The sequence below is a fragment of the Vombatus ursinus genome, unplaced genomic scaffold (assembly GCF_900497805.2).
Source record: "Vombatus ursinus unplaced genomic scaffold, bare-nosed wombat genome assembly UNPS02014811.1, whole genome shotgun sequence".
NCBI classification, from domain to species: Eukaryota; Metazoa; Chordata; class Mammalia; order Diprotodontia; family Vombatidae; genus Vombatus; species Vombatus ursinus.
In genome coordinates, this window is record NW_020954589.1 from 16,821,305 (window position 1) to 16,844,738 (window position 23,434).

The following is a 23,434-nucleotide window of genomic DNA, read 5'->3' on the forward strand; positions in this document are numbered from 1 at the left end:
CCCTGATTCTTTAATGCTGTCTTTTTGCTTATCTTAAAACTCCATTGTTCACCCACAGCCTCTCTTATCCCCCACTTTGGTATGTAGCAGCCTGTTTACTCTGTCTCTGTTGGATTTCCTCCAGCTATCTCTGGGCCAGGCGTATTGTTTGAAGCCCTATTCCCAACAGGGTGTCCTTAGTGTTTGCTCTTCAACTTTCCCTTCCAAGCTGTCCCACTTCTGCTACTTAGCCACTCAGTCTGTGACTATCCATTCCCACTCATGCCTCATATCTAGACCCCTCTTCCCCACACCAAAACAGTACCTTTGATCATTCAGAGAAAATTTCTCCCTGTGACTTTGCGTAACAAGTGTTCAGAGACAAAGCCCAGAGGACAGACTGTAAACCCAAAATTTTCCATAAAAGGGTCTTCATAGGGGAGATTTTATGAAAGTTTAGAAACTAATATGAATTATATGGATTCAATCCATCCAGGGGATGCAGTATTGTATATAAAGATAAAGGAGGTGGGGGTGGGGAGAGAGGAAGGAAGAGGATGCTTACCCTTGGATGTCCTTGGGAAAAGGGCTATTCAGCTATAAATATATACACCTGCACAGAATGCAATATATTTCTGGTCTAGTGTCCTAATCTACTATAGTGCTACCCTCCCTAGCAGCTCTAGCTTTCACACTTTCATTTCTGCCACGATCTACTATCCTGAGGCTTGCCAACACATTGGGATCTCATGGCTGGTACAGGCCCATCCTTCATCCTAATGGCTTCAGCCTCCACTCTGGTGGGAAATAAGACTCTGCCTCTCTCTCCGTGACTTCCCAGCAAGATCCCTGCCCAGAGGACTTGACTACTGCTTATGCCCTGTCATTTTCTTGCTGTTAGTCATTTAAATGCCCAGGACAGCCAGGGAGCTATTATGCTGTCAGCAACAAGGCCTTTGTGACACCAGAGAGGTCCCTCCCCCATCCCATGCCTTGCTAATCTTCCATCCGCCTGACTGACCAATTCAACCTCCTCCAAGCTGGAGTCCCAGCCTCAGAGTCACTTTTCAAAACTACTTTCCTGTGAAAAGAACAACTCTCTGTGTCTGAGCCCTACCTCTGAGCCCCCCCTTTAAAAAAGCATTTGGCTCTCTCTTCATTGCAAAGGTGGAGTACTATAGGTATAGAATATTGTATATACTGTCAGACTTGGTTGAAGTGTTATTAGTTTTGTTGAACTGCTTTTTTTTCTCTTTTTAATTTTCTTTTAAACAAGGTATGGCTTGTTACATAGATGAGGAAGGGAGAGATGTTTTTGGAAATTATTTTATTGCAAATACAAAAGACATCAATGAAAATAAACATTTTAAAAATGCTTTTGGATCTCATGGTCAGTTTTTAATCATTCAATCAGCAGAAGCAAGCAATAAACATTTATTGAAATACTATGTATAAAGACACAGTGAGGTGTGAAGGAAACAATCCTGGATTAGAGTCAGAAAACCTGGATGTTCAAGAATGACTTTTTGGCTCTACTTTTTAGCCTTTTCAATTATTCTCAGGGGAGAAGGAAGAGATGGAGGAGAATAAAGAAGAGGCAATTAGGTTGTCTTTTAATTTTTATTTTTTTAAAGAGTACTGGATTTGGAATCAGAGGACTTGGATTTGAATCCCCATTTATTACCTGTGTAACATCAGGTGTTACTTCCTCTAAGCCTCAGTTTCCTCCTCTGTAAAATGAGGGAGTTGAAGAAGACAATCTCTCATGATCTTATGAAAAAAGCCTTATTTGTGTTAAGCATCAGAGGCCAAAGAGATAGAACATACCATCCTTGACCTGAAAGGACCAAGAAACTAAAGAGAAGATAAGACAGTGTCCATCAAAAGATATACAAAAAGAGTGGGTAATATAAGCTACGTGCCAAGTGATTGGTAGAGATAGTAGTGGCCCTGGGCCTTAAAGCAAGATTAGGAGTTAGATGAGCAGAAAGTGTAGCACCCTCTTGTGGGCTCATGTCCCCAGCTCCCACTCACAATGGAAGATTGGGTCCCCAGAGAACCATTTCTAGTTCTTATGGGCCCCAATCCAGTGTGTTCCACTCATTATTGATTAGCCTATTATTTACTGAGAAGACATGGCAAGTGATAGGCAGACAGGCAACAATAACTTATTAAGTCTATGTGCTGGGCACTGTGCTCAGCACTGGGTATACAAACATAAGCAAAAAGAAAGACAGTCCTTGTCTTCTGGAGCTTATATTCTAACGGGGAAGACAACACACATAAGAGAAGGGGTGGGGGGAGAAAATAACCAGGCAGAGGGTTGGTTTTGAAGTCTAGAAAGTCAGTAAGCAGAGTTAGGAAGGGAATAAAACTTGTTTGGCCTTTGCTCTGTCACAAAATGGAGGCCCTAGGAGGAACACACCAATGTGAGAAAAGAGCTAGCTTGGCAGGGAAATTTCAGGGTGAGAAGGCTGCAAAGGTGGTTAGAAGTTCCAGAGTGAGGAGGCCCTAGGCTTTGAAGGAAGTTCCAGGTTGAGATAGCTGCTGAAGCATGGTTTTGAAGTACATAAAGTCAGGTTCAGAGCCAGGAGGAGACAAAGAGAGTTAGTACAGAAACATCACTCCAAAGGGGGATGAGGTTGGGTATGTTCTGTCTTTGAAAAAAGTAAGGAACATAGGACTTACCTGGAGAACTGGTCAAGTGAGTACATCTTGAGGCCTACTAAACCCAGTACTTGGGCTAAGGCTTGATCAGGTACGTGGATCAGGACTGAAAAATCTGAACACAGGGAAAGACTAAGGGATTAGCCTCATGGTAAAATTTAAGACCACTGGAATAGACTTCACTGGAGCAGCTAGTCTAACTTGGAGGGACTGTAATAAGAATGATTGTGATGGGAATAGAGGCTGGATCTGTTATATCACTAGTACAGGGAACTTCCAGATGAATAAAACTCTGACTACTGGTACAGATTGGAACCTTCTCTGAAACTTATAGTCTTAGAGCCTGGCCTAGAATAATGAAAAGTTAGGTGACTTGCCCAGGGTCACACAGCCAGTACATGTCAAAGGCAGGACTTGGACAAAGACCTTCCTAGCTCTAAGGCCAGCTCTTGATGATGATGATGATGATGATGATGATGATGATGACAATGTATTCACCACTATCATGATGGAGCACAAAGTACATATCAGAAAGGGATTTCCTGCGGATGGTAAAGTCTTCCAGATTCTCTTGTTTCTGTACGACACTGTACTGATTGTATCAAGCCCCAGAAAATTGTAGAACCTCCTAGAAATGAGCTGTAATCACTCAAAGGAGTTTAGCCTATCCATCTGCACAGGAACAACCCTAGCTTTTAAAGAATGTCTATTGCCCCATTTCAACATGTATTTGGAGGGACACTCTATAAAACTTATCCATCAGTATGGATATTTGGGATAGGCAATATAGGACAAGGAAAGTAAGATAGATTGCTTTGGGGAAATTGCAAACCCTTCTTACTGACCTTAAGCTTCCCAAGAAAGCAAATGGCCCTCTTTTCAATATTAGCATTCTACTAGTGTTGCTAATATGAGAATGAGACTTGGAAATACAACTACCTCCACTAAATTAAAGATGAGTATCATACAGGTAATTCTCCATTTTCCATTAATAGTTCTGCTTGGTTTCCATTCTACAGAACATCATGTCTCACCCAAGATAAGCTGATCCCCTGAAATCTCATCACCATGCAGATTGACTCAGTGTTTTGATACTCAACACCTTTTCAACTTCCTCAGTTTTCTCTCCTCTCTGATTAGAGGGCTGGAGGATGAATCAATAAACTCCTCCCAGAGCCTTCCTTTATAGAGGGCTCAGATCTGAACTTTCCAGATAACTCTATTTTCCATCAACTCTTCTGCTTGGTTGCCACTCCAATATGTCCTCATCCCATTCACTTGCCCTTTTCAGCTTCCTTTTGTGGGTTGTCTTTCCCCATTAAATTGTAAGCTGCTTGAAGACAGGGACTGTCTTTATTTTTATTATTTGTACCATTAGCACAATGCCAGGTACATAATGAGCACCTAAATAAATATTTATTGAATTGAATTAAATTAAATTGAAAATACAGGAAGCAATGGAGATGTGTATGGTGGGTATGAACAGAATACAATAAAAAACCACTGAGCAACTCTGAAAAATGAGAGTAAAAGACATCAAGGAAATGTATGACAGGCAGAGAAAGGAACTATGCATTTATTAAATATTTACTATGTGTTAGGCCCTGTGCTAAGCACTTTATAAATATTATCTCATTTTATCCTCACAGCATCCCTATGAGATAGCTTATATTATTGTCTCTATTTTACAATTGAGGAAATTGAGGCAGGTGGGGGGTAAGTGACTTGCGCAGGGTCACACAGCTAGTAAATTTCTGAGGCTGGATTTGAACCCAGGTTTTCTTGATTCCAGGCCCAATATTCTATCCATTTGTGCTACCTAGTTGCCTCTAAGAAGATAGGCTGGTCATGTGGCAAGAGCAAAAGATAACAAGTAGGCAGGCTGCTACTCCACCGATACTCTCAAAGTGTGAGGAGAAAGCAAGGAAGTCCTCTAGAACTTTGAGAGGACTACAGGTGGCAAGTTTATGGGAGTTCATGGAAAAGAGTTGCACAGGTTGGGGAGAAATTTCAGTCAGCATTATTGGAAGGGACTCCAGAATCAGTGAGATCATACAGACACCTGAGTAATAAAAACTGACATTTTCAAAGCTCTTTGAAGTTCACAAAGTGTTTTGTATACATTTTCTTACCACAGACATGGAACCAATATAGGCAAGATAGTGGAGCAGACTCATGATCACTAGGCTATGGTCAGGACTTGAGAATCTAAGAGTAGAGATGAAGCAATAGCTAGACTGAAGTCAGAGACAACCACTGGGATTGTAACCCTGGAGAAGAATTGTACCAATAGAAAATTGTTGCCAAATTTCTTTCAGTTCAGTTCAATTCAATTCAATAAACATTTTTTAAGTACTTACCTCTTAGCAATGCTGTAAGGTAGCTGTTGTAAAAATTGTCATTTTCTTCTTTTACTCCCATTTTACAGAGGAAATTGAGGCTCAGAAAGGTGACAAGACTAGACAACAGTCAATTGAGCATATATATATAGTCAGTCAATAAGCATATATTAGGCACCAAATGTGTGTAAGCAGTGTGCTAATTACTGGGGATACAAAGAATGGCAAAAGATAGTCCCTGCCCTCAAGGAGCTCACAATCTAATGGGGAAGATAACATGCAAACTAATAAGAATATGGAATAAATAGGAAATAATTAATAGAGGGAAAGTACTAGAATTAAGAAGGATTGGGAAAGGTTTCCTATAGAAAGTGAGATTTTAGCTGGGACTTGAAGAAATCCAGGAGGGAGAGATGAGGAGGGAGAGCATTCCAGGCATGTGGGTTAGACAGTGAAAATGCTGGCAGCCTATATCTTGTTAGAGGAACAGGAAGGAAGCCAGTATCTCTGGATCAAAGACTTTGTGGTGGTAGGAGTGGATGGGTATTATGTAAAAAGTCTGGGAAAAGTAGGTGTGTGGGGCTCGATTATGAAGATGATGAACACCAAAGATGAGAGTGGGCATAGTGTCTTCAATGAGGAGACCATCCTGACTACAACAGAGAGGATTGTATATTGGAGAATAGCAGGGAATAATGTTGGGGAGCTGGAAGCAGGAAATGGGAAGCTAATAAGATCCAAGCCCAATGTGTAAAAATAGGCATGGGAAGCCAGAAAGGAGATTTGGGTTAGATGGAAAGATCTCCCTCACTCTAAGAATTTTGAGAAACTGGATTGCTGAGGAAAGTCTCAATCTTGGGAGAATTTTAAGAAAAGGGACCGTTTTATTACTCTGGGATATGTTGTAGGCTCCTTGAGGGAAGATACTGTTTCATTGTTCTCTATATCCCCAGTAAATAGCACAATGCCTGGCACATGGGAGTGTTCCTCCTTGTTAATTAATAAATCCTTGTTAATTAATTGATCAATGTTTCAGGTGAAGTCCTGATCCCAAACTGGGGAATAGATTAAATGATCTCCAGCTGTCTTCACCCTCTACCACCTGTTGCCCAATGATGCAGTGATCCTCTATCCCCCATTTGTACCTTTAAAAACCATACCAATTTACTTAATAAGATTGGGCTAAACTTACCACAGATCTGACCTACCAGAGCCCTGATGCTGCTGAAGAAAGAGCCCTGGCTGGCCTGTCACCACAGTAGTGATAACACCAGCATAATTAACCACTCACAGTCAGTTGGTAGGAGACTGGTTTCCAAATCAAATCTCTGCTTGCTTCAATTAACAAGTCAGCCAGCCAGCAGGGACAAGTGAATAGAACCCAACTAACGATAAGACTTCTCCATTAGGGAACTAATGCGGGAAAGGCACAGCACAGACAAGTGGAAAACAAACAGTACTTACCTTAAGGTTTCACCCTCCTCTCCCATCAGGAGCTGCTAATGAGCAGTGGAATTGCCTAATGAAAACTCCTGATGGGGGCTTTCATCATGTTGATCTCTAATAGGAGCCCGGGGGGGGGGGGGGGGGGGCTCCCTATTGCGTGCTGCATCAAATTCTCTGCCAATTTCTTATAACCCTCCACCATCTGGTCCCAACTTCCCTATTCAGTCTTGTTTGCTATGCTTCTCTGGTACACGTGCTCTTCTGACAGGTTGTCCTCCTCACTAGCCCCAAAGCATACATATAACTGTCTTCATTCCTTGTTTGTGTCATTCCCATTTATCATGGAAAGACCACTAGAAATGAATTAGATGACTAGCTCTACTATTTGATACCTCTCTAGGTGTCCATTTTCTCCTCTGTGAAAATGCAGAGGCTGGACTAAATGATCTCTAAGATCCTTCCTGCTATAAATCCTATGTTCTCTAACGTCTCTTCAGTATAAAATCCCATGATCTGATGACTGTCCTCTCTCATTCAAATCCCATCCACCCTTCAGGATCCAGGTCAAGTCCACCTTCTTCATGTATCCTGAGATGGTGATGATGATGATGATATTCATGTGGCACTTTAAGGCTTACAAAGCACCCTACATTTATTATTTCACTTGATCCTTACAACAATCCTCTGATGAAGTTGCCATCATCTTCTCCATTTGTGCAGATGAGGAGGCTAAGAGAGGTTACATGACTTGTCCAGGGTCACACAGCTAGTAAGTGTTTGAGGCTGGATTTGAGCTCACATCTTCCTGATTCCTGGTCCAGTACCATCTCGATGTGTACTCATCCAGCTGATCTCATCCAGCTATCCACCTTAGCTATCTTGCCATCTTCTGCCACTGTCCTACTTCTCCTTATCTGAAATAGGACTACTAGACTGTACCTCCAGAAAAATTACACTCCCCCAGACCCCCACACACACCTCAGGTTATCTACTTGGAACTCCTGCTCTAGGCTGAGTTGTTTTGATTGGTGGGCAAATTAGCTCAAAATCAACTAGGCCACTATATCAGCCAGTCCCAAACCACCAGACCACCAAGCTTTAGATCCCATCTAGCTATCCATCTCCTCTGTCCACCTCCAATCTTGTCAAATTCTTATACTTCCCACCTCTTCCTCTGGCCTTCCTTCCACACTATCATTGTTCTTGGAAAGAGTGTGTCAACTGACTATGGATATATGATAATACAATCAGCTCACATGTTCTGACTTCCTAGACGCTCCTTTCATTGGTCACCATTCCTATACGTATTCTACTAGAATGTAAACTTCTAGAAGGCAAGGGTTATCTCACTTTGTTTTTGTATCCTCAGTGCTTAAGAAGTCCTTAATAAATGCTTTTTAAAATGTTCATACTTCAGTTATAGTTGATCTCTCCCTTCCTTGAGCACCTATAGCACCCATAGTCTACATGATATCCAACATTTAATTATATCTTGCTTTGCTTTGGACTAAACGTTTCATATGGGTTAATCTTATCTCTTCAACTAGTCCTTGTAGTCAAAATTTCCTTCCCCAGAGTGACGGGATGGATGGTGAACCTCCTGTTAATGGAATACTTCATTGCTTCATAGCTGAGATTTCACTCCTTCCTCTGGCTGACCCAGAGCCACTCCACACTATAACAGTAACAATAATGTTAGCTAACATTTTTATAGCACTTACTATGTTCCAGGCAATGTGCTAAGCACTTTACAATTATCTCATTTCATCCTCACAACATCATTGGGAGGAAGGTGCTATTATTACTCCCATCTTACAGAAGAGGAAACCAGGGCAACCAGAGGTTAAATGACTTGATTCAGGGTCACAAAGCCAGTAATATCTGAAGGCAGATTTGAACTCAGGTCTTCTTTCCTGACTCCCATCCCAGCACTCTGTCACTATACCACCTGGGGTCTTCATCAGTTTCTGTGGCTGAAATAAGTGGTTGCCTGGTTTCTGGTAATGATCCTCTGTGCATAGCTATATCTCAGTTAGTGTAAATAGTGAATAACTTGGAGTGGTTTGCAACATTTGAGTTTGTACTGCACGTTTTCATTGAGCTAGAACCAATTGCCATATTTTACATAATTATAACTGAATAGTGTCAGTTTCAATACATGTGACCACTTCAGGGAGATTCATTATTTACAATAATTAAGACCTAGCTGTATTTAGCCAGTCTGGTTCTCAAAGGACAAAAACACAACGTGTATTCTTGACCCTGAAGAAGGAAATGGCAAACCACTCCAGTATCTTTGCCAAGAAAATCCCATGGACAGTATCGGCATGCCATGGTCCTCTGGGTAACAAAGAATAGAACACACCTGAACAATAACGATTCTTGGCCCACATGCAAAGTCATTCCAACTTAGTAGGAACTACCTACTAGAATTTGAACTCTCTTGGCATAGCCTTTGAAAATCTAAGGTTTTCTCTATGCTACAATGAAGCCCTTAAGTAAGACCTTAGTGGAGGATTGATGTGATAGGATAGAGATGCATTACTTTTCTTGGTTTTGAGGGGAAGGACTGTCCAGAACTATAATTTCTTCAGCGTAGCAACTCCCAATGTAGATACTTTTCCCCACTGATGTGGATCAGCAACTTGTCTATAATTTATAGGCTTAAAATTTGTCTAGGGGCAATGAGGTCTTTATTTTCCTAGGCCCTTACCTTTTAGATTCTGACTGACTCCATAGTTGCCCTCCACCCTCCCCAGTACTGCAAAAAGAGACAGGGCAAATGACTTTCATGAGGAAAACTCATTCTGTGTAGTGCAGATAAGACACAAACCTTCACAATCTGCAGAACATACATATGTAGTGAGCACCTGCCAATCAAGGTAGATGAGGAGCCCTAGAATGTCTCCTCTCCAACAATTTTGCTTGTAATATACTCACTTAGAATCTTCCAGTTATTCTTTAAAAAATCTCCCAGTTATTCTAAAAGATGACTGGCTGTCAAAGTCACAAAGTTTCCTGCTTCCCCCTACCCTTTATGGTTGTATTGTATGTGTTAGTTTGCACGGGGGCTGGAGAGGTGGAGGCAGGCAGAGTATATTTCTAAAGGAACAGGCTGGGTTAAATCTTGCCTCTGCTGTTTATTACCCGGGTGGCCTTGGACTCGACATCCCTGTGCCTCAGTTTCTTCATGTAAAAAGGTAAAGTTAGACTAGGTAGCTTCTGAGGCCCCTTCTGGCTCTGGGTCTATTGATCTGTGTGAGATGTGGCTCCATTAATATGTTGCAAATACAACTTAAATTTTGCCTTCCTGCCATTCAGTACTTATGGGATTTTCAGAATTTGGACAGCACCTGTTAAACTTTCTTATAGAAAGTCCTAATCACTATCAATGAAATTATAAAGAAAGCTGGGACTTTTTAAGAAACTCTGGGAGCAGTATGGAATAGTGGGAAAATTATTGGACTTGGAGTCAGGAAAGACCTGAGTTCAAAATCCCACCTCAGATACTTACTAACTTGTTGACTAATCAAGTTAACTAGAATTTATTAAGTGCTTAATGTATGACAGAGACTAGGCTAAGTACTGAGGATGCAAATATAAGCAAAATAAAAGATAGTCCCTGAATATTTCCAGTGAGCTAGAACAAATTATCAGAAGTCTCAAGGAGCTTGGATTCTAATTCGGGAAGACAACACATAAAAGAGGACTGAAAAGCAGAACGGGGAAGTACCCACGTAGGGGCATGGTGGCCAAGTCCAGAGGAGGAATGATGGCTGATTAGGGCCCTTTCTCAAAATGGAAGTTCTGGGAAAAACTCACTACTGGGAGATGAGAATTCCAGGGGTGGAGAAAGAAGGCAGCTGAGGCACGATGGCAAAATCTAGAGAATTCCAGTTTTGTGATCCTGGGTGAGGCACTTAACCATTTTGTGGCACAGTTTCCTCGTCCATAACGTGAGGGAGTTGGCCTCAATAGCCTCTAAGTTCCCTTTTAACTCTAAGTCTATGATTCTATGATCTTATGATTTGGAAAGAAAGGAGAGACCAGGAATGCTCTGAAAGAGATTTAAGAAGCTGGGAAAGGTAGTCTACTTGAAAACTCATAAAAAACTGGGAAGGAGTTGACTGAGATTGACCCTTTGGTACTGGAGAGATTAGAATACTAGGAACAAAGAATTAGAGAATTTCTGTGGGCAGAGTCCAAGAGAAAAAGAGTGATTAGCAAAGATTCCATTAAAATGAAATAAGAGACTTCTGGCTATTCTCTCTGTGTGTTATCTCCTCAACTAAAAGTGTTAAATCATGGAGGTCAAGGACTGTATCCAAGTATTCACTCCCTCTACCCACCTCTTTCACCACTAACACCTACCATAGTGTTTGGAATATAATACACATTAAATTTACTTGTTTATTAATTGATTAGGAGAAAGAACAAGTAATTGTCTAGATCTCAGAAAAATAAAGAAGTTTGAAATGGCTGATGCTATAGTGGGCAAGTATCCCTGAAGTTCAGTTCCTTTCTACAATTAACAGAAGACACACCAACCAATTTGAATGTATGTTTTAATTGATGTATTTTGCATAAAGAGAGGCAAATGTAGCAAAATCGACAGAGATTTGGCCTTGAAGCCAGTAAGACTTGGGTTCAAGGACTGACTCTGACATACAATGAGCAGATCACTTAATGTCAGTGTTTTAGGCAACTCACTAAATCTATAAATTTTGGAGAAGGTACTGAGCTGTATGGGTAGAAGGAGTTTTCTCCTCTGGGAGTTCCCAATATCGATGAAATCATGAAATCAGTCCCTGTCACCATTAAGCACATGAACACATCTCTGCTTGAGTTATTATTTCTTATTTGAGACTGTTAACTCCTTGAAGACAGAGGACCATATCTATTTAGCTCCCTTGGTAAAGTACCTACAACAGAGCCATATTTATTCATTCAGTTGTTCAGTAGTTCAACAAGTATTTTAAGAAAGAGGCTAGAAGGGAAATTTAAAACTAAAAAGCATGGTGCAGTTAAAATACCACTGAATTTGGAGTTGGCGGGTCAAGACTAAATTGCTTTCAGCACTCATTCAATCTCATTGAACTTCAGTTTTCTCACCTGTAGTTACATTGGTTGGTCATTGTCCTTTGTTCTCAAAGAGGACCAAAATGACATCACTATGTTAGAGTCAAGTTACAGTGCATCTGAGTTATAGTGCGGTTACATTAGTATGTCAGTGGATCTTTGATCTCTAAACCATGATTATTTCCTTCACTGACGCACACTCAAAGTTAACCATGCCTTCTCATCCTGTGTGACTCTTGTCCACGTAGTCCACTGTAAGCATGTCCACCCAATGTGATTGCAGCTTTGCTCTTGAGGTCTTAACATTGCACCGACACCAGTAGAACACCTAAGTTATCCATTAGTTTTTTTCTTGCCCTCATCACATACCCAGCTGACCTCATTTTCCACTCACATATCTTTATGATTTCCTTTACAATGCTTCTCTTTTGCAATTATATTCATTCATACATAAAAAGACAAGCATCTATTTCAGGGAGAAGTTGGGAGGGGTTGTAGAATCACATGATTTAGAATTAGAAGGAACCTTATCTCCATAACATACTTGACAATGGGTTATAGTAGAAATACCCTATACTAAGGTCCCTGCCATATGGGTGAAGTTAGTTTTTTCCTAAAAAAGTAGTGAAACTCTGCTTGAGACTTAATTGGAATCAGCTATGAAAGATTTAGTAATTCTGGTCAACACAATGATCCAGCACAACTCCAAAGGATTCATGATGTAAAATGCTATATATCTCCAGATAGAGAACTGATGGACTTAGAATACAGATTGAATCATATTTTTTCTTTATTTGCTTTTCTTGCTTTTTTTCAGAAAATGATTAACTCAGAATTGTATTTTGCATAACTTTATATGTATAATGAGTATGATGTTCCTTGTCTTCTCAATGGGTAGAGGAAGGGTGGAAGAAGGGAGAGAATTTGGAAATCAAAATAGAAATAGTTTATTTTTTAAAAGAGAGATTTAATTGGCCCAAGGACCAGACCATTGATATAGTTTCCAAGTGTAGCTTGGAAAGCAGAAAATCTAGCATAGGAGACTTCAACAACCCTTCTTAGGCTTGACATTCTTGTGTCATCTGCACTGCCACCACATGCAGGGAAACTATGCCCAATTAAATCAATACTTTATCCTTGAATATCTTTTCCATGTTATGACTCAGCAAGCTTCTTTTAATTAACTGATAGTCTACAATGTCCAATCTTATCCTACTCCTATACTGGAATCACTAGACTCACTGAGACAGTCCTGGCCCACAAAAGAGATCATCAGGCTTCTTTTTGGTGACCTCCAGGAAGGGGTCACTCACCATCTCTCAAGGAATTCCATTCCTCTTTTGGTTAACTTTAATGATTAAGAAGTTTCTCCTGAACTGATATAAAGTAGTGAGCAAAAGCAGGAAACCAAACTCACACTATAACAACATTGTAAAAATGAACAACTTTGAAGGACTTTTTAAACACTATGATTAACACAACAAGCAATTAGGATTCCAGTGCACCAGTAATGAAAAATACTTCCCGTTTTCTGATGGAGAGGAGATGGACTACACATGCAGAATGAGACACATGTTTCTGGATATAATTAGTGTGGGAGTTTGTTTTCATTAAACATGCATATTTGATATGAGGCATTTGTTTTCTTTCTTTTGGGGGGAGAAGGGAGGTAGAATAGAGGGGAAAATGCTTCATAATTTTTAAAAAGTTTAATTTAATTTAAAAAATTTAAAAGAAGTTTCTTCTAACACCAAGTCTAAATTTTCCTCTTTGCAACTTTCACTCATTGATTCTAGTTCTACTTCTATGATCAAACAAAACAAGTCTAATCCTTCTTTTTTTGTGATGGCCCTCAGTAATTTTCCAAAAGCAATATAGCCCAGTCTCCTCGTATTTGATTTTTGTGCCTGATTCACTGTCCATCTTCAGAGTCTTTTCAAAAGACCTATACAGATAAGCCAGCTCTATAGGCTCTTCATTTAATTGCCTAGACAGTGCTATATTCTATTATAGTCTAGACAATAGTTATTCTTTCTCTAATTGTTTTTTTCCTGTGTGGATGGTTATACCACAATTGTGTATCTCATTTTGGAGACACTGAATTATGCAATAAGCATAGTGTTATCTACAAACAGAAGCAACCGGAAGACATCACTATCTATATGGAATTTCTAAGGAAGCCTCAATTTGGACTCTATCTCTGAAATTCCCCATGACAATAGCAAACTCCTTTAGTGAGCATGTCTTTTTATGCCTCAGTTTATATTAATAAACAGCAGGTAGTCAAACAAAGTTATCTCTCGTTCTCTCAAGGAATTCTGTGTTATTTGGATGTGCGTAGAAGATACTTTGGTGGAGGGGAGCCTTTAAAGGGGCATTTGACTCTTCAGAATCAAATGTTTTGGGTTTTGCTTTTCACAGTTAAACAATAAACACTATAATGTCTTGCATTTTCAAAACCTTCCAATCAACTGTGTAACTGTAAATATGTGGTCTTCCACATGTAAAATATCATTTTTGTGAAAGTCCAAGAATTCCCTCAATTCATGCATAGTTTATAGAAATGGGAAATGTGTATAGGCATATGGGTCAATAGTCAATAATATTTTATAAATTGCTCTCATTTTGATAATAATGAAGTCTAAAAGTTTTCCCAAACTTTTAATGTCCTTCTCTCTTTCATATAGCTTAAAAACTGATACATCTAGACCTGCTGTTCTTCTCATCTTTATTTTCTTTAAAGCAAGTTTTACTTCCTTATATAGGACAATAGGCAGGCTCCATGGTATTGGAACCCAAATGAGATGACTCTACTGTCACTGATAGAGAAATAATATTTCCAGATTTTTTTTCTATTTTCCATCTATTTGTTATACTTCTAGTGTCTTTTTCAAATTCACTAAGGATGACCTGGCTTAGCTAGGCATTTTGCCTAGTTTTGTGTAAACTTGTTTTTCCTTCTACTCCTTACTATTTTAAGTGGCAATACTCCACTATACTCTCCCTTTAGACTTTACAAATGAGTGTGTATTTTTAAGTTGCATTTAAGAAAAGACTGCCCCATATCTCATCTTGACAAAGAGATAAACCAAGTGGTGGCTAGAGTGATTTCTTGGTTTTCACAGTCTCCTGATTGTCATGATCAACTTGTAAATTGTCCTAGGAAATGTGGTAGTCTATGGTGAAGTCTATTCTTTTATCCATTTCCCACTTTTTAATGCCACTTTCTTTATGTCATATTGTAGTTGCTTCATTGTGTGCCATGGCTTCTAATTTTTATTCTTCTAATTTGGTCTTGATTTTAATCTTATATCTAACAAATCATTGGTCTTTTGTACACAGAAACGACTGTTTGGAAACGACTCCGCCAATTGTGACTACATCTCCAGTCAGTCATTTCTCATTTGTTAAAACATAGTCAATTATAATCATGATGTTATGGACTTTCACCATGTTCAGAGCCTCCCAATCTCTTCTTAAAGTATGTGGGGTATGTGTGTGTGTGTATACACACACATCTACATATACATATGTATATTTATGTGTGTGTATACCCCAATTCAGAGAATGTGCAGGTATCCTATTTCCTATTGGCTTATTTCATGGTGATGAAAAAGACTTAACTGGCCACTGAACTGGACTTGAGTATGCATACAAAAGGCAGAAACAGATGAAATCTCTCTCTCTCTCCAGAGTCTTTCAAGCCAGGAGGAAGAAAGCCTACTATAGATTTGCCAATGGAAAGAGAGGAATGGAGCTGTCTTATCACTCCACCCAGACCACCATGTAGCCATGAATACATGGCACTCATGTTTCTTCCATCTCTGGTTGGGTGTATTCTTTCCTGACCTTAGGTGAATGAATATAGGAGACTACAGACCTGGGTACAGTCTTGTGAGCTTCAAAAGTTCAGAAGAGCCACCAAAGGTCAAGCAACTAAAGTCCCTGGCAGAGTCTTCTCATAGATGACACTGTCAAGTCAGTCCTTGGGAGGGAACTGTGTGATCCAGCCAGGCAGTGAATTGACTCTGCTGCTGAAACACCATAGCCTTCATGGAAGGGAGCTACTCATCTATTGGCTGTGTCACACCCAGAAGTGAACTTGGTGGGAAGATTGTTTTTAGCACCCCCTTTGAGTTTAAGCCCACTTTCTCCAGGGACTGAGGTGGTAAATGAGAGCAGGAACTTGTCTTCACAGATTTTTGTAATTTTGTTTCTTGCTATATCTTCTCAGAAATATCTCTCTGCAAAAGCTGATTGATATTAACTGGTTATCAAAAATATTGAAAAGACAATTGGTAAAATTTATATTGAGGAACTGGTAACTAGAAAGTGATATTGGGAAGAAATAAACCATATGGGAGCTTATGAGCAATAAGAAAGCTGGAGCAGACACCTCTATCCTTCAGGAACACTTCTCCATCACTGTGGAGTAGCCTTGCTCTAGGGACCTAATCTGTTAGAGTGCAGGTTGGGAGAGTGATCCCAGAGAGCTATATATACAACATAGGCATAAAACTTCTGTATAGTAACTGAACCTCTGGCCTCTCTTATTTTTTATTCTTGAACCAAGTTTTCAAAATAGTTTTCACCACCCTTTTTTATGCCCACCTTTGCAATAAAGTCAGCAAGTGTTAGGATTAATTTGTTATCCCTGATTTAATCCCCTTATTGAATTGCTCCAAGGATTTCTTTACTTCCTCATCCTCAGCAACAGATGTTGGCACATTAGCTGTAATCATCTTTATGGGGGTCTTTTTTTTTTGCAAATGCTTATCATAAGCGCTGCAATAAGAGATGACTAAGTGTCTCATGAAACGTTGCCTTTAGATGCACAATAAAACTGCCCTGCCAACTCCTTTATTTGCCTCTGTATTGGGTTGGCAAGGACTTATTACACCAGATGGGAGGGAGCAGGCGCCATTCTCATCCTTCTCTAAGGAGTTAAGGATTATCAGCCCCTTCTTTCTCTGGAATTTGTATGCAATAAAAAAAAATACTGTGCTCCTTTAAACATGGTGATAAAACAATGTGCACACTTACTTGTCCTTGGCTCTACTTTTATTTAGTAATATAACAAGAATACATGCCCACAGTGGCTACAGAATGAAACAAGGCTGCTTCTGCCCCTGATTTGTGGACTTTTCTCTAGTTTCCCTGCAGAACCACCTTGGCTCATGTTATCCATACCTTCGTGAGCAGAATCAACTGCATGATGCCCCAGTCCTTGTACCTTTTAGGGACCCTGCTGTTGAGGTGCTGTGTGTGTGTTTTATCCATCTCTTAAAGAATTATACCATGTGGATAGAGCACTGACCCTGGAGTCAGGAGGACCTGAGTTCAAATCCGGCCTCAGACACTTGATACTTACTAGCTGTGTGACCCTGGGCAAGTCACTTAACCCGATTGGCTAGTCAAAAAAAAAAAAGAATTATGCTTTGGGGAATTGCATTTATTTAAGAGGGTCAAGGGAGGTCTGGCCCAACCTGTGATTGGCCTTGTAAGCTTATCATACACAAGATACATGGAGGATCCCTGCCTACATGATCTGCAGTGGTCATTATCTCTGTACAAATGAAAATCTAAAGAGTGGTGCAATGGGAGCAGTATCTTAAGTTCTTCTTCCCATCTGCAAGTTAGGATAGTTTTTCCTTTAATGGGTTTGAAACTATCCTCAAGATTTAGCTGGACCATGGGTCTAAAGCTCAGAGCATTAACATAGCTTCCTGGTTGCCTGGGTACCAAGGATTCTGGGTGCAAGAACTCCTCCTTCTGGTTTATGACACAGCAAGGAACATACAAAACAAAACAAAACAAAACAAAAACAAAAACAACAAAAAACAACTCTGCTCAGTTGAATCAATGCTATTATCCTGGGTGAATATCCCCTCCTGCTCTGAATGTCTTTCCCCTGCTATAGCTGAGTAAATTTTCTTTTGTTACCTGTTACTTGCATTATGGGTGATTCATTTTGTTCCAGTTTCAGACCTAAACTAGTACACACATAGCAGTATGTGTCAGGCTGGCCTAGGACAATCAGGAGGCTAGGTACAGTGAGATCCCTTTAGGAATATAAGCAAGAAAGTGCCTATATCCATATAAATAAGCCAATATATTGTCTCCCCCAAAAAAAGGGAGGGAATGGAGAGTCACATGATAGACATGAACAGGTTGAAACATATTATGAAACAGGAACTCAGAAGAAGGACAAGGATAAAAGAGGTCATCAGGGAATTTCATGATAGGAAGAGAATATGGTCTGGTCAAGTAGCAAGAGTATGAAATGACTGGTAGACATCTGGGAGTGCTCCACTAGTAAGCTTGCAATGTTAGAAGAAAGTAAGAAAGGCCTCTAGTACTTTAGGTGGAATCCCATGGTAAACTTTTGGGAGACATGATAAAGAATCCCATTGGATGGACGAGAGTGGATGGGCCTCTGCATCATTTCAGGGAATTCCTAAATCCATGTCAAAAGCAGTAACATCGATAGTAGTCCTACCCAATCAAGGCAATGCATTGAAATATATATATATATTTTTTAGTAGCAGGATAATGAAGTGTATTGGCAATGTCGTTCAGTATCTGTGTTAAGTCAAAGCAACACCACTGTACAGCAATAAATTAATTAAATAAATGGATCACAGATCCACTTAAATATCTGAGAATATATATATGTATATTTGTGTATATGTATATGTATTATTGTTATTATTGAGTTGTTTCAATCATGTCTGACTCTCTGTGACCCCATTTGGGGTTTTTTTGGTAAAGACACTGGAGTGGTTTGCCATTTCCTTCTCCAGTTCATTTTACAAGTGAGGAAACTGAGGATAACAGAGTTAAGTGATTTGCCCAGGGTCACACAGCTAGTGTCTGAGGTCACATTTGAATTCAGACCTTCCTGACTCCTGGTGTTCTATTCATTGTGCCACCTAGCTGCCTATGTAGATGTATAGGTATGTGTATATGTATTTGAATGTGTATCATGTATGTATGTTAATATGTAGATGTATATGTACATATTTATAGGTATATATGCATGTATACGAATGTGTAGCTGCATGTGTACATATCTATAGGTATATGTGTGTGTTATATATGTATGTATGCACATGTGTGTATATGTGTATGCAGATGTATATGTATCTACGTGTGTAGATTTACGTATATGTACGTCTGCTATTAAACATTTAACAAAAGTATCATTATATATCCATATATACATAGATGTGATTATCTGATACAAACATGTCATACTTGATTTGAAATCTCTGGAACCCGGGTGTGCTCTCACTATTACATTACATAAATATGAGCAGAACTGATAGCACCTTAACAGTCACTCATTCAGGCTATAATTTGTCTGTTCCAAATACTTGCTTTCCAGAACAGTGAGCCATCCTTTCATTTACCTACATTTCCCTTTTGTCTTCAGGTTTAATTTATAGTGAGAATGCCAAGAGAGATGTGATCCAGATGGATATGAATGTGATTTGGTTTTCCTGGTAGTATGTCTACTCATTGCTTGTACAAAAAATCTCACATTTAGAGAATATTACCATTGTTGTCAGTCATTTTTCAATTATGACCAATTCTCTGTGATCCCATTTGGTGTTTTCTTGGCAGAGATACTGGAGTGGTTTGCCATTTCCTTTTCCAGCCCATTTTACAGATGAGGAAACTGAAACAAACAGAGTTTAGTGAATTAGCCAGGGTCACACAGCTGGTAATTGTCTGAGGCTGGATTTGAACTCAGAAGGATGAGTCTTCCTGACTACAGGCTTGGTGCTTTATTCACTGTGCTGCTAGCTGCACCAGATAATATTACTCTTATGACTAATAGTTAGCATTTATATAGTGCTTTAAGATTTGCAAAACATTTCACAAATATTATCTCATTTTATCCTCACAACCACCCTGATAGGTAGGTGCTATTATTATCTCTATTTTACAGATGAGGAAACTGAGGCAGAGTTTAGTGACTTGTCCAGGGTCACACAGCTAGTAAGGGTCTGAGGCTGGACTTGAACTCAAGTCTTCCTGACTCCAGGTCCAGCACTTTGTGCCACCTAGCTGTCCTAACAGCTTTGTGTTGTTTATTGACAATCTAAGAGGAAAGGGACTGAAAAGGGTTGTGAGCCATTTTGTATTTTCCTTTGTTTAATAGGTTGACATCGCTAAAGAAAGCATCACCAGCTAGGGATATCTAAAATGGAAATGACAACAATTGTGCCATTACCTAACTCATAAGATTATTGTAGGCAAAGTGCTCTGTGAACTTTAAGATGCTATAAACATGTAAAGGGTCTTGAATGCCATAAGTGTTTTTGATGATGATTCAATTCAACAAATGTTTATTGCGTCTATTATATTCAGAGCACTATGGAGTCTCTGGGGGAAATACAAAGGTCAGGTAAGCCCCTGCCCTCATGGAACTTACTATTGAGTCAGAGGAGAGAACACATACTCAGAGAGCTGTGGCACAAAATTATATACCATCAAAAGCATTAACCTCTGTAACCCTTATTTCAGAGCCTTCTTCCCCGAACACAAAGGGCTTTTTTTTGCTTTTAACTGCTCCCAGCCATTGCTCCCACCCAGGCAGGATCTGGGAACCTCTGTAGCTGATGTTTCTCCTTACAATCATTCAGTTTCACAAGACTTCAAAGCAAAAATAACAGACTCACATTTGAGCCCATAGACTGCAGGGGCGGGGAACCTGCACCCTCGCGGCCACATGTGGCCCTCTAGGGGTCCTCAAGTGCGGCACTTTGACTGAATCCAAACTTCACAGGACAATCCCCTTAATAAAAGGATTTGTTCTGTAGAACTTAGACTGAGTCAAAAGGCTGCATCCAAAGACCTAGAGGGCTACATGTGGCCTCGAGGCTGAAGGTTCCCCATCCTTGTAACTTACAATATTACTCTGTGTGAGGTAACAAGAAGCGTTTACTCTTCCATCTTGGTGCTCAGCGCTCTATTACTTTTGTCAGGAGTTCCCTGTTGTTTTTCTCCTCACTCATGCTGTCCTCCATCTTTTGCCAGGTGTCATAGTCCTGCTCATTTCTGTAATCGTCTTCATCTCCACCCCTGGGACCAGAGTAGCTAGATGGTGCAGTGGATAGAGCACTGGGCCTGGAGTCAGGAAGAACTGAGTTTCAAATATGACCTCAGAAACTTGTTAGTGACCCTGGGCAAGTCACTTAACCCTGTTTGTCTCAGGTTTCTCAAGCTTAACATGAGCTGGGGAAAGCTTATGTATTGTCTTCCTTCATTAGAATGTAAGCTTCTTGAGAGCAAGTTCTTTTTGCTTGTATTTGTATTCCTAACACTTAACACAGTGCCTGGAACATAGTAAAGGTTTAATAAGTGTTGGTTGATTTGATTTGATTCGACACAAAACAGACAAAAATGCAGAAGGGCCTCAATCCTGGGTGGACCCTGTCAGCCTCTTAGGTCATGGTAGAAGGGGGAGCAGAGGTTGCCAAGAATTATGCAGTTTTTAATTAATTTAATTGTTGGTACTCCAAAAGTGAAATCTTTGCTCAGTGACTAAGAAGATATAATACTAGGAGAACTAAACCACATCCACATTGACATAATCTTGCATATCTTCTGTATATAGTCAAATATGTACTTGTTGTCCCGTTCAAGTCCAGCCTCAGACAATTAACAGCTGTGTGACTCTGGACAAGTCACTTAACCCTGTTTACCTCAGTTTCCTCATCTGTAAAATGAGCTGGAGAAGAAAATGGCCAAGATAACCCCAAATGGGGTCACAAAGAGTTAGATGTGACTGAAAAATGACTGAACAACAAAATACTTACTTGTTATAAGGGAGAGTTCTATTGGGTGTTTGGGAAGTCATTGGGAAGTGATAGTGATTTTTTTAAACAAAGAAAAGAGCATCAGTAATATATTGGGCAGTACCGCACAATGGAAAGACCACTTATTCTTGAGTTAGAAGACCTGGGTTCAAGTCCTGTCCCTGTTTATTATTATTTGTATGACCTCAGGCATACTACTGAACTTTTTTCGGCCTTATTTTCCTCATCCAAAAAAATGAGGAGGTTGGATCTCTGAGCTCTACCTACTTGTAGGATTCTATAATTCTAAAAAGAGACAGAAGAAAAAGGAAGATGGGACAAGTGCTATTAAATGAGAGGATCAGGAAAGACCTCAAGCCAAAGCAGAGCCATACTATGATGGAAGCTCAGGGTTCTAGGAGGTAGAGGAAAGGAGGAAGTCCATTCCATAGAGAAGCATTTCTTCCTCTCCCTTCTCCTGGGACTTCACATCTCACCAATCTCAGAGAAAACAAGTAGCTAACATTAGAAAAATGCAGAATACCCCAAGTAGGTGTTCATAGAGCAAGAAGAAACCGCACAGGCTAGCTCGTCCCAATCTCTCATTTTACAAAGAAGGAAATTGAGGCCCAAAAGGATAATATACATTGTCCAAGATCACACAGGTAGTAACATCAGAGGCAGGATTTTAACTCAGGTCCTCTGAGGAAACCAAGGCCCAGTGAATGTAAGTGACTTGCTCAAGGTCACTCAGGCAGCAAATGTCAGAAGCAAGATTTTAATTCAGCTCCTTTTCTCTGAGAAACAGTCCCTCTTTCCACTGTGCGACAAGGTGATGGAAAGAAGGAGAGAACATTACCTCCTTCGGGTCCTACCACCTGGTAATTATTGGGCCCTGCTGACTGATTTCCTTTGGCCTCCTAGCACAGGCTCCAATTTCATGCACTCCCTGCTGGCTTCCTGGGTTGTGACAGAGTCTGGGTCTCTATAGCAGAAGCCAACTTTTCCTCTGCATCATTGTAGGGTCTCCAAGGAGCCACAAATACCATTTCCAGCTAGTCACACATGTTCCAGACAGTTATGATCTACATGAAGTGATTAACACATTCTACTGATTCCCTGGAGGTAATTCTCTTCCTCCTTTCCCCTCCCCTCCCCCCCCCATTTATTGCAAAGCATTTTTTTTTCAGATGACTCAATGATTCCCTTTCTCAACATATTCACCCTTTGCTGCTGACTCACCCACTATTGTTAAGGCTATCTCTAAGGGGCTGAATGCGGCTGTCTTCATGTGCCATTACTGATGGGAAGCCAGATCACTGAGAGGAAGAGTCACCTTTCAGGGTTCAGGTTGTTCAGCATAAATCTTTGCACAATTGGAGATAAGCATCCTGTCCCTTTAAAAGCTGCCCTTGTGGTTTAATTTCATTTCCTCAAATGCTGTTATTTGGTGAGAGTGTAAATAGAATTTCACTGGGTCCCCTCAGCTTTGGATCAATTAGAGAGCTAATGCCCCAGTGGCTGGCTGCAGGCCAGAGGGATTTCATTTATTCTAATGGTGAGTTGCTTAAAATAATTCTGTCTTCCACAGGCAGATTTCTCATTTCCTGAAGCAGATTGAATTGTTCCGAGATGAGTCAGTGGAGAGAACTCTTTTCCTCTTCCTAATCGGCCAAGCTCATGCAAAAGTCTGGTTGACCAGCTCATAGAGATGCTATATATACTTCTCTCAATATGATTGCTGTTGGGTTTTGCCTCTGGTCACTCTTCCCCTCCAATCCCCTAAATTCAAGAGGCTGGATCAATCAACCAATCAATCATTGAATAAGCAGCTACTATATACTAAGAGCTGAGGACATAAGTAGAAAGAATGGAACAATCCCTACTTGCAAAGAAGCTTGTATTCTAATGGGAAAGATAAGAATATATTAAAAAAATATTCAGCATAAATGCAGGGTGTCCCAAAAGTCTTTGTGCAGGTTTAAGCTTCTTATTAGGCTTAGGTCTGCATGAAGACTTCTGGGTCATCCTGCATAAACTTCACAAAACTAATATATAAAAAGCAGTTAAGTACAGAGTGTTTTGGGAGGGATCGGGAAAGGCTTTATGCAGAAGATG

General features: G+C 40.1%; 1 pseudogene; it reads right to left on the reverse strand.

Annotated features, from left to right (window-relative positions):
• The window catches only part of LOC114053362, a 65,631-nt pseudogene that overhangs the window by 10,854 nt on the left and 31,343 nt on the right, over nt 1-23,434 (reverse strand).